This window comes from Nomascus leucogenys, chromosome 4 (assembly GCF_006542625.1).
Source record: "Nomascus leucogenys isolate Asia chromosome 4, Asia_NLE_v1, whole genome shotgun sequence".
NCBI classification, from domain to species: domain Eukaryota; kingdom Metazoa; phylum Chordata; class Mammalia; order Primates; family Hylobatidae; genus Nomascus; species Nomascus leucogenys.
Window position 1 is genome coordinate 78,827,048 of NC_044384.1, and position 9,450 is coordinate 78,836,497.

The 9,450-nt window shown below is 40.5% G+C and overlaps 1 non-coding gene and 1 pseudogene across 1 annotated transcript; both read left to right on the plus strand.

The window, feature by feature from the left end:
* Positions 1-1,286: 1,286 nt before the first annotated feature.
* LOC100580777 lies at positions 1,287-2,214 on the plus strand (annotated as a pseudogene).
* A 5,561-nt stretch (positions 2,215-7,775) lies between these two features.
* LOC115834893 lies at positions 7,776-7,878 on the plus strand. The gene has a single exon (XR_004029892.1). It is a non-coding gene; the product is annotated as a U6 spliceosomal RNA (small nuclear RNA).
* Positions 7,879-9,450: the final 1,572 nt, after the last annotated feature.

The following is a 9,450-nucleotide window of genomic DNA, read 5'->3' on the forward strand; positions in this document are numbered from 1 at the left end:
TCCTTTTGGGAAAAAACTAATCACCTCTCAGATTTCCAAAATCGCTGAAGGTTCTTATCAAAATGTGTTCCTGCACAGGGTAGAAAACTAACTGATAATAATGATAGTATTAATAATACAGCAGCAGCTAAAACAAAAATAAGAACCGGCTGATGGTCCTTTCACTTCTTACATCTAGAAAAATCAGAACCTTTTGACCTCCATAGCAGCGTAAGTAACAAGATGAGATGAAAATATTTTCTTAAAATAAACAGAAAACAAAATTATTACAATAGCATATTTTAATGCTATTCACTCTCAAAAGGACAAACACTGCATGATTCCACTTCTAAAATAGTCAAATTCATTGACACTGAAAGTAGAATGGTAATTGCCAGGGGCTGATGGGAGAGGGAAGAGGGGAGTTGTTGGTCAATGGGTACAAAGTTTCAGTTATAAATATACAAGATATGTAAGTCCTAGGGAATTGCTGTACAACATTGTACCTATAGTAAACAGTCCTCTACTGGTACACTTAAAAATTTGTTAAAAGAATAGATCTTGTATTAACTGTTTTTACCACAATTAAAAACATTAATTATATTCTTTGAGATTTGTTTTTACACGTTGTTTCAAATCTGTTTCCTAATAGCAAATTTAACATGCTTTCAAATAAATATTAAGCAAAAAATCTGATTAGTGTAAAGTAGTGACAAGGACAAGTTGACTAAATGAAATCATAGGCTGCAATTTTAAGAAATCTGACAGAATACAACCGAGAGCTAGGAAATTGATCCGTGACACAGCAACATTGCAATAAGAAATAGAACAGCAAGATAAGACTCTCTTGAAGTCGACAGAATATTAGCGAATGTGACTATGAAGTGTGTAGACTATAAGTTTCCTAATGGCTGGAACTACTTCTTACTTATCTTTGTATTTAACACTTCACAGTTCCTGGCAACCAATAAGTTTGCATGGCTATACAAATAAATAATAAATATAATAAAAATAATCAATTATATTAAATATACTATGTAAATGTCACTATTAAACATGATATGTTTATTCTTTTCCAAAATAGTTTCATAGGAAAATAATTATTGAATGACTTTGCATGTGATAATTTGATCACCAAACTGATTGCTATCTTAAAAATGTGGACAATGCAGCAAATAGCGAACACTGCAATCACGAGGGAAGTTTTTGAATTGCATTCTAGTGTGCTTGGGAGGACAATAAAATAAACATCTCTGTGCTGTTGTATGACATAGCTTGAAACAAAAGAGAATAAAGAGGATGATTCAATGGAGATGAAAAACTGTACGAGGGTAAAAGAATTTATTTTCCTTGGCCTGACCCAGAATCGGGAAGCGAGCTTAGTCTTATTTATTTTCCTGTTCTTGGTGTATGTGACAAGTCTGCTGGGAAACCTCCTCATCATGGTCACTGTCACCTGTGAATCTCGCCTTCACACGCCCATGTATTTTTTGCTCCGTAATTTATCTATTGCCGATATCTGCTTCTCTTCGATCACAGCACCCGAGATTCTTGTGGACCTTCTGTCTGAAAGACAGACCATCTCCTTCAATCATTGCTTCACTCAGATGTTTCTCTTCCACCTTATTGGAGGGGTGGATGTATTTCCTCTGTCAGTGATGGCATTGGATCGATATGTGGCCATCTCCAAGCCCCTGCACTATGTGACCATCATGAGTAGAGGCCGTTGCATTGGGCTCACAGTGGCTGCCTGGTTGGGGGGCTTTGTCCACTCCATCGTGCAGATTTCCCTGTTGCTCCCACTCCCTTTCTGTGGACCCAATGTTCTCAATACTTTCTACTGTGATGTCCCCCGGGTCCTCAAACTCGCCCATACAGACATTTTCATACTTGAGCTGTTGATGATTTCCAACAATGGACTGCTCACCACACTGTGGCTTTTTTTGCTCCTGGTGTCCTACATGATCATTACTCAAGTCTCAGGCAGGAGAGGGCAGGAGGAAAGCCATCTCCACCTGCATTTCCCACATCACTGTGGTGCCCCTGCATTTAGTGCCCTGCATCTATGTCTATGCCTGGCCCTTCACTGCCCTCCCCACGGATAAGGCCATCTCTGTCACCTTCACTGTCATCTCCCCTCTGCTCAACCCCTTAATCTACACTCTGAGAAACCATGAGATGAAGTCAGCCATGAGGAGACTGAAGAGAAGACTCTGACCTTCTGATAGGAAATAGACCAGTACTTCCCTCCTTCTCACCACTTTTGAAAATGCTTGCTCAGCAAATACATTCTACTCACTAATTGATTTCTAATTATTTTTTAGTCTACTAATAAGAAACACATGACTTTCAAACATTCTGATTAGCAGGTCATAATAATGTAAAAAAGATGGGTTCTGTGTCACAGGAGAAAGTACAGAGATAAAGTTGTTAGCAGGAGAGGTGTATATTGTTTTTGCAATACAGCCTTGGAAAAACTAAAGGAAATGAAACCAAAATACACTCAGACATTTCCACTACAATCCTGTACTGCTGCCAGGAAGGGAGCTGAGACACATATTAGAAATATGATGCAGCTTGGGCATTAGGATTCCATAAGATCTTTCACGGAGTCATCATATCCTAATTAAAGAAACCACACCCAAGTTAAGTTCCTCCTCCAATCTTATAATATGAACCCAATAAATATCACTGTTAGATTTTTTAATCTAAAGCCCACCTACCAATAGCTGAGAGCAGGTGCTTGGATCAGCACAGCTTGAGTTAGAACATGACCTCACACATTGTGACCTCTGTGACCTTGAACATAGTTTTAACCTGATCTTCCTCTGAACCCCAGGTCTGCTGGCCCCCACTCCAGGACATTCTGTCAGTAGCCTGGGCTTGGCTGTAGCACAGCCCTTGGGACCCTGTTTCAATTCCCTGTTCTCTTTCTCCCAATCTCCCCCAGTAGGGTTATGCTTTATTTATTGTCATATCCCCAACACCTGGCACAAGTATAACATAATAAATGCTACTGAAAATTACTGAATTGAAACATTCGGTGAAAGACTACTGCTCTCACTCATTTCTGCTGTTCAAATCATTGGAAAGTATTGTTAAGAAAATAATTCATTTTTTACTCTCTGAAGACATGACTTCCTAAAAATGACTGAAATCTTTGAAGCTGCTTCAGACTGTGCATACTTATTCAAAAAACTGGAATAAAATGGAAAACATTATTCGATATATCAAGTTGGTTTTTATTTGTTTACTTAATGTGCTATTACAGCTGCTGAGAGTTGTTCTTTTGTTTTTTGTTTTGCCCATTTCTGGAGGTAGATCCTAGATATCTTAAAATTGTTGAAACTAGCAAAATGTGTATGTCGGTATACAAATCTCAGTTCACAAATCAGATATGCAAAGGTCCTGAGATGGGGATGTGTCCACAAGGTCCAAGAAACGGCAAGGAGGCCCTTGGGACTAAGTGAGAAGAAGCAAGTAAGAGAGAGGAAGTGCCTGTAGTTGAGTTCAGAGAGATGGTAGGGTCTTGGGGCCAGGTCATCGCAACTTTGCGGACCACTGCAAAGCTTTTAGCTTTCACGCTGAGTAAGATGTGGCACATTTGGAGGCCTTCGAGGAGCAGAAGAGGGGTAAGGACAAAAACTGGGGAGCAATTCAGACCCTACTACAATAGCTGCATGAGAGAAAGAATGAAGACATGACTTAGAATGGTAATGGTGGTCATGGTGAGAAGTTTGAAAAACTTTGAAGGTCAAGTTGGCATGATTTGCAGATGAACCCAACACGGGTTTCCTGACTACTATGTATCCCGTGAGAACTCCATCATCCAATTTGGTCATCAGGCCATTGAAAGTTCCTTCATTCTCACCTACATGATCCCTTCAGATCCAATATCTCCTCCCAGTACTTATGTGTCACACTTCAGACTCACCCTGCATGCATGGGACTGCAAGAATAGAAACTTATTTCCCAGCAGAAGCCAGAGGTTCACCTCTTCTAGTCACATTGTAGGAGTCAGTATAACTGAGGAATCTTCTTAGGGACTCATGCTTCCCAGAAAGCATCCAGGTAATCAAAGCTAGGAAAATAAATAAATTAAAATAAAATTAACTTTTTATATTCACGAATAAATGCTGTACCTGGAAATAATAATATAAAAAGTCAGGTTTTTGTTTTTTTTTCTTTGGTTGGTACCATTTATTGTGTTATTTATTTATATTTTCAAATCACTTAATAAATTTTTTTTAACATAGGCACCAGTATTTCTTGGAGAAATGACTGATTTTAGGACTGGAGCAGGGAATATACAATATAAGCCTGGAGCATCTTTTAGCACCAAAAAATAAGGAAATGTTTAAAAAGCAAAACAGTGGAGGTATGTCAGAGGGGCACAGGAGCCAACTGAAAGAGTTTCCCATGGCCAAAGTTGGAACAACAAAATACATAATGTAGTCATAGATTATAACCCGAAGTATAAAATAAATATCCATGAGCCCAATCATACATAAATGATTAAATAAATCAATAAATGGAGGATAATAGACAAGTCTTGCATGCAGGAAAATTCCAAAAAATGTATGTAGATTCTCCACCCTCAAGGACGTGGAGCATGACTCCCAATGTTTTTTTTTAATTGAGACATGGTCTCACTCTGTTGCCCAGGCTGGAGGGCGGTGGTGCATCTTGGCTTACTGCAGCCTCAACCTCATAGGCTCAGGCAATCCTCCCACCTCAGCCCCACAAGTAGCTGGGACTATAGGCAGGTGCCACCATGCCTGGCTAATTGTGGTATTTTTAGTAGAGACAGGGTTTCACCGTGTTTCCCAGACTGGTCTCAAACTCCTGAGCTCAAGCAATACTCCTGCCTTTGCCTCCCAAATTGCTGGAATTGCAGGCACAGGCCACCACACCCAGCCCCAATTCTCTAAGTGTGAGTTATAAATAGTTATCTCCTCTCTCCAAAGAGTACAATTTTTTTTAATCCTGGAGAAACCTGACAAAGACTACCTCAGCCGGGTGTTCAAAGTTAACATCATCAGTGATCAATCATGATAATGGCATGTACCCTGATATGGTTTGACTATGTCCTCACCCAAACCTCATCTTGAATTGTAGCTCCCATAATTCCCATGTGCTGTGGGAGGGATTTGGGGGGAGATAATTGAATCATGGGGGTGGTTCCCCCATACTGTTCTCATGGTAGTGAATAAGTCTCACGAGATCTGATGGTTTTATAAGGGGTTTCTCCTTTTTCTTGGTTCTCATTCTCTCTTCCCTGCCACCATGTAAGACATGACTTGCTCCTCCTTGCCTTCCGCCATGATTGTGAGGTTTCCCCAGCCATGTGGAACTGTGAGTCAATTAAACCTCCTTCCTTTATAAGTACCCAGTCTCTGGTCTGTCTTTATCAGCAGTGCAAAAACAGACTAATACATACCCTTTGATATGATGTAATGAGAGTGGCATTTGGCCTCTGCATTCTTTCTCCCAGACATCTGCAACCCCTGTCTAACCATGAGAAAATCATCAGGACCAGCCAAATTGAAGAACATTGTATAACAGCAGTCCCCAACCATTTTGGCATCATGGGCTGGTTTCGCAGAGGATAATTTTTCCACAAATGAAGGTGGTGGGGATGGTTTTGGGATGGTTCATGTGCGTTACATATATCGTGCACTTTATTGTTATTACATGTAATATATAATGAAATAATTATACAACTCACTATAATGTAGAATCAGTGGTAGCCCAGGGCTTGTTTTCCTGCAACTAGATGGTCCCATCTGGGAATGATGGGAGACAGTGACAGATCATCAGGCATTAGAGTCTTATAAGGAGCTTGCAACCTAGATCCCTCGCATGCAGAGTTCACAGTAGTGTTCCCACTCCTATAAGAATCTAATGTCCCCAATGCCAGCAATGAGGAGCAGCTGTAAATACAGATGAAGCTTCTGTCACTTGCTCACCCCCCACTCACCTCCTGTTGTGTGGCCTGGTTTCTAACAGGCCAAGAGCTGGTAACAGTTCATGGCCTGGTGGTTGGGGACCCCTGTTCTATACAATACTTGACAATGACTCTCCAGTACTGTCAAGGTCATCAAAAACAAGGGAAACAATGGGAGCAATTATGGCCAATATTCCGTTTTTAGAAGCTTAAAGCTGTAGATCTTAAAGATGGTCAAACAATGAAGCTAGCTGTTGAGTAGAATCACATTTCTCACTGTGTGGCCATCTTGGTGTCTCGTTTCATTTGACTTTATTTTTCTTAGTATAGACAGCCAACCATGCTACTCTGTCCTGCGCCTGCTTCAACCTCTTCCCAAGCTGGGGATTCCCAGTCAGTAAAGTAAGTGTGGAGATCTGGAGAAGGGATGAGCCTTCCCCAAAACTTGCATGCCCCTGTGCTGTTTGATACTAAAGGTTCCATTTCCAGTTCTCTTTGCGTAAGTTGTTAGACTTGGAAATAGAATAGGATGGAAGACTGCGCAGTGAGTCCAGTCCCTCATCAGCTCCAAGTTTCTCTGCACCATGGGCACTCATGGAAGGGTGCTCTCTGATCACCAAGAACAGCACTTTTTGGACTTTCTCAGGAATACAGCTTGACATGTTTCCACACAACCTTTTCTTCCTTTTGAAGCCAGAAGATAAGGGGATTCATTCTTTCAGTTGCCTCTGAAAAACTTTAGGCTCTAGACAAAATGTATGTTCCTCAGCACATGTGTCTGAGTGACTTCTTAATTACTCCCACTGAAACAACCTCACCGTCAGCAGAATTTTTCCACAATTGCATCCAACTGTAATCCCTCTGATAATTCTCACACTAGTTCTGGGATTAAGGAACTGGTAAATATGATGGGACACTGTGAATCAGTGTGGAAGAGCCAAGAAAATATTATTCCCTAAGTCCTTTCCACATTAAGACAGAAGAGATGCCATTGAAATAACTGGCCTTCAGAGGGGTGTTGAGCAGAATTTTCTAAAGTTGGATAATTCCTGAGGTTCACATGGACATTATTTAAGATGTTGGAATTCTTGGAAGAAGATTGCAGATTTTAGGTAAAAAAATAAAAGTCTGCGTGTGTGTGTGCCTGGGGTGTCTGGGTGTTTATGCATAGAGTGAGAAATAAGAAAAAGAAAAATTGAAATCTAGATGTAATCATTAAGATTCACAAATACTATGACACTATGACTACAAATAATGTAATATGTACACAAGATGCTGCATTCTGGGAGAACCTTCCTTTAGTAACGGACAGCACAAGCTAGAAATAGTAACAAAGAGTACGTTGTGGAATGAGAGAAAGAGTTGAGGTCAATTTGGAATTGGGAAAAAGGCAGCTTTTGCTTTCTGCGACCTCTTGAATGGTATAGAGAAGAGATTTTTCTCAGTCTTCTTTTCTCTAGACGGATCTTCTCAGGCTGAAATCAGCAGAGGTGATTCTTACCCTGAACTTAAACCTACAGTAACAAAGGCTCACAAAAGTTGAGAGACTCAGACAATAAACACCTGTCTACCCTTCTTTAGATCTAACACAAAAACAAGAAGTTTATAGTGTAGGGGACAGGGGAAAACTTCCCCTTCATCCTCTGAAAGTTCACTGAAAATCAGCTGACAAAAGGCAGGCAATTAGGAGAAAAGGAATACAAATTTATTTGATCATAGTTTTACATGACATAGGAGCCTTCAGAATGAAGACCGAAAGATGCAAGGAAAATGTTCATTTTTACGTTTAGGTTCAACAAGGTGTGGACAGCCATGTAGAAATATGATTGGACGAAAAAGGTATGATCGCTTGCTTTGGCAGCACATATACTAAAAGTGGAACAATACAGAGGAGATTAGCATGGCCCCTTTACCAGGATGGCACGCAATTTAGCGAAGCGCTCCATAAAAATAAAAATTTTACGTTTAAAAAAATGGTATGATCTAATGCTAATGGGCAATAGTGAAACCCAGCAAGTCCTGTCTGTTTAGATCCTATTTGGCCTCTCTGTGCAGCAATTCCTTCCTCCTAGGTATGAGGCAGTGCTCACTCTCTCTCTCTCTCTCTCTCTCTGTCTCTCTGGAATGGGGTTCTTATGACCTACAATCAAACAAAGTAGACCTGAGAATTTATTTATGGCCAACCCTTACACAGAAAGGTGGAGTCACGGGGAAGTTAGAATAATATGTTTAGGTTTTATAGCTGGCTTTGGAGAAAAAGGGTTCTGGTTTCCATGACCCACCTTAGGGAAGAGGTATTGTAGTTTCTACAGCTAACCTTAGGGAAGAACGAAGGACTAGCCACCTGACACAGGAAGGCAGGAGAAGGTCAGAGAAAAACTTTTACTTCTGAGGCCTTCATTATGGGGTATTGTTTTCTGAGACCTTATGATGGCAATGATTTTCTTTTCTCTGTCTTTCCATGCTGTCATGTTTGCAGCCTTTCTTTCCAGCCAAACTTCCCACTCATTAGCAACTTTCATATATTTAAATAGTCCCCTAAGGCCAGAATGTCCTTTTTCCCTGTTCCTATATGTCCCAAACATAAACACCACTTCCTCCATACAGCTTCACTGAGCCTCTTATTTGGAAATCATCCTCTTCTCACACTCAGCTCTTCATCTGTCCTTAGATCACTCCCATGTAACTATTAGATTTCAATGCTTTTCCCACTGCATTTAGATTATATTCCTTTCTCTCAAATAACCTAGAACTCTTCCCATACTCCATCAATATTTGCTAAATAATTGGATGGATTAAAAGTAGCAGAAGGGTGGAGCAGAAGCTGGGGGATGTTGTCTTTAAATTACCAAAAGCAGTTTGTGAACATGAGATGTATTTCTTTTGGACCAATAGTCCTGGCCTGGGGTCTGGGATATGGTTTACCTTCCACCCATGTGTGTGTAAACAATGTGCTATTTACACGGGGGTCCCTTTGAAGAGTTTAATAACTAAATTGGTTTTCCTCACATCTCTAGTAACCATACTGAGTTGGTGTTCCTAGTGGCCATTTCCTCTCTCTTTAAGCTAATCAGGATTGATAGCTACCACTTAGTTCAATACACTCCATTCACTGATGAGGCTTCACTGTTAGGGTTACCCAGCATAGCACTAATCATGACAGATAACCAGCCCGTATGCTGAGAAGTTTACACAAGTTAATTCTCCAACCCTCATAACTTCCCTGTGAGGTGAGTATTATTATTATCCCCATCCTACAGATGAAAAAATAGAGGCTCAATGAGGTTATACACTTGCCCAAATCACACAGTGGCAAAGCCAGGACTTGAACACAGATGAGTCTTGATCCCAGAGCCCTTGCACTGAACAGTTTCTCTGGTCTGCTAATAAGATGTCAGAGAAGAAGCCAAACCAAGCTCTTTTTACTGTCATACACTGTCACCACTCTCTGGGTCACTGGAAGGCAAATATCTCCTAATTCCTTCAAAACAGCAAATGTTCTGATGAAGTGGTTGAGGACACAT